Source organism: Lipotes vexillifer, unplaced genomic scaffold (assembly GCF_000442215.2).
Source record: "Lipotes vexillifer unplaced genomic scaffold, Lipotes_vexillifer_v1.1 scaffold1829, whole genome shotgun sequence".
Lineage (NCBI taxonomy): Eukaryota > Metazoa > Chordata > Mammalia > Artiodactyla > Lipotidae > Lipotes > Lipotes vexillifer.
The window spans coordinates 819,110-821,460 of record NW_006790200.1 but is presented as its reverse complement, the minus strand read 5'-3'; the positions used below and the strand labels follow the sequence as shown (position 1 = coordinate 821,460).

Genomic DNA, 2,351 nt, shown 5'->3' with positions numbered 1-2,351 from the left:
GGGGCGAGGGGGCGTGTGTGTGGGGGCGCGCGCGGGGGTCTAGCCGCCGGGGGTCGGCGGCGCCTCCGGGCGGCGTGCGGCCCCCACCCCGCTCCCGTGGTGCATTGCTGTTTCCGGGGAGGGGGGCTGGCTGCAGCCCTGAGGGGCCTTGGTCCCGCCGCCCGACCCTGAGCGGCGCCGCGCCTTAGCCTCCGGGAGCCTGGCGGGAGCGCGACCGGTTGCAACCGCCGCGGCCTTAGGTTATGAATGGAGCGGGGCGGGCCCGGCGCCGGCCTCCTGTGACAGCTGCCGGAGGAGGACGGGTGCTCGAGGGTGCGGGGAGTGCGGCCCCCCTCTGCTGGAGGAAAGTTGACGCCGCAAGGGGCCAGGCGGCGGGGAAGCCCCGGTGTCAGGTAGCGAGCGAGAGGCCTTTGGCCTCTTCTGGAAGCCTCGGGGCTGCTGCTCCGCCCCCTGCGGCGCTCCTGATTGGGCCGAGTCCCCTTCACTCACCCCAGCCACCTCCTGGAGCCCGAGGATTAGTCACCGTGGCTTCGTTTTCCCGGCCGCGCCACGATTCCAGGGCAAAGGGAGGGAGAGCGGTAGGCTTGGGTGGCTTATCAAGCACTGTTTTGGCAGTTAATGGTGCTGTTTTAATCCTTCCTCAGTGTATATCCTGAACGTGTGTTTCTTAGGCTAAGCTGCTGGTTCGGCGACCTGAAACGGTCGGGAACACAGTTTACGGCCCCATGATGTTTCAGCAGATTTAACTGGCTTTTGTGGTTGCCTCGTGGATACATTAAGATGTTTTGTGTCCCGTCTGGTTTCCACCGTTGAACCCCCTGCTTGGCTGGGAACTGGAGGACACTTAAGGATGTGTGATCAAGGAAGGGTTGATGTGGACGAGCCTGGCAGAAATACAGCTAATGATTATAGGGCAAGGCTCTAACAATCCTTTGATTTCTTTTGCAACCATAGGAGAGTACAGGTGCTGGTTATGAAGGCAAATAAGCCCAGAAGAGTTAGAAGGAAAGATAGGCTCCTGATGATTATAGGTGATATGGTAGGTGCTGGAATCAAGTAATAATCAGTCCCGTCCCTCCTGCCACCCAGGTTTAACTTATAAATTGTCAAACATACAGAGGGAGTGAAAGAACTGTACCCTCACCTACGTTCAGTAAACACTTAACATTTTCCTTTATTTGCCATTGCACTGTGCATTCATCAGTCTTATTTTTCTATGTATTTAAAAGTAAGTTGGAGACACCAGAACACTTCACCCCTCCAACTTCAGTATGCACATATCATTGAGTTTAATAGGGTAAAATTCACAAAACAGCAGAATGCACAAATCTTAAGTATATCATTTGACGAGTTTTGACAGAAATTCAGCTGTGTAATCCAAACCTTTAACAAAGATGAGAACATTGCCATCAAACCCAGAAAATTCTCTTTTGCCCTTTCAGACTCCATCCCTCACTACCCACAGAGGCAACCACTATTCTGACTTTTTACTAACCATATAGATTAGTTATTATGGAAGCCTATTCTAGAACTTCCATAGGCATATATCCTCTATGCGTCGTATTTTGTGAAAGGCTTCTTTAACTCAGAATATTTTTGATATTCATCCATTCATCAGTAAATTGTTACGTTTAACTGCCGAGTAGTAGTCCATTATATGAATACCTTGCCTGATTTTTTTTAAACAACTTATTTTGGAATAATTTTAGATTTATGGAAAAGTTACAAAGATAACATGGAGTTACTTTGTACTTCTCACCTAGTTTACCTTGTTATAAGAGGTATCCATAGTACATTTGTCAAAATTAAGAAACTGACTTTGATACATTACTGCCACTTAAACTCCACTTTCTTTGGATTTCATCAGTTTTTAATGTGCTTTCTGTCCAGGGGCCAATCCAAGATACCACACTACATTTAGTTGTCATGTCTTCCCCAGTCATCTCTGATTTGTGACAGTTTCTCATGTCTTTGACAGTCTAGAGAAGTACTGGCCAGATACCCAGTAAAGTGTCCCCAATTTGGGTTTGTTTGATATTTTTCTCATGATTGGACTAGGGTTTGGGGTTTTGGGAAAGAATACCCAGAACAACTTGAAAAGTCATTGGTAAAGGCAATGTAAGTTGTTCAGAGAAGTACTGATAGTTTGGGGGATACTAAGTTTCTGGGTAATTACTGTCAAAGTGATGGGAGGTTTTTGGTGATTTATTGGCCAGCTGCTGACTCGGTTAACTCTAGTTTTCCCTGTGCTGTCTGCCAAGATAGTGTAGCAACGGACATTCTCTTCAAACAGTTAAGGAATTTGATTGCAGTGTTGTACACGATCCAACTGATAGAAACACCATTCTAAA

General features: G+C 47.9%; 1 protein-coding gene across 2 annotated transcripts in view; it reads left to right on the top strand.

Moving 5' to 3' along the window:
* The window catches only part of AZIN1 (antizyme inhibitor 1), a 32,512-nt gene that overhangs the window by 556 nt on the left and 29,605 nt on the right, over positions 1–2,351 (top strand). The window lies entirely within an intron of this gene.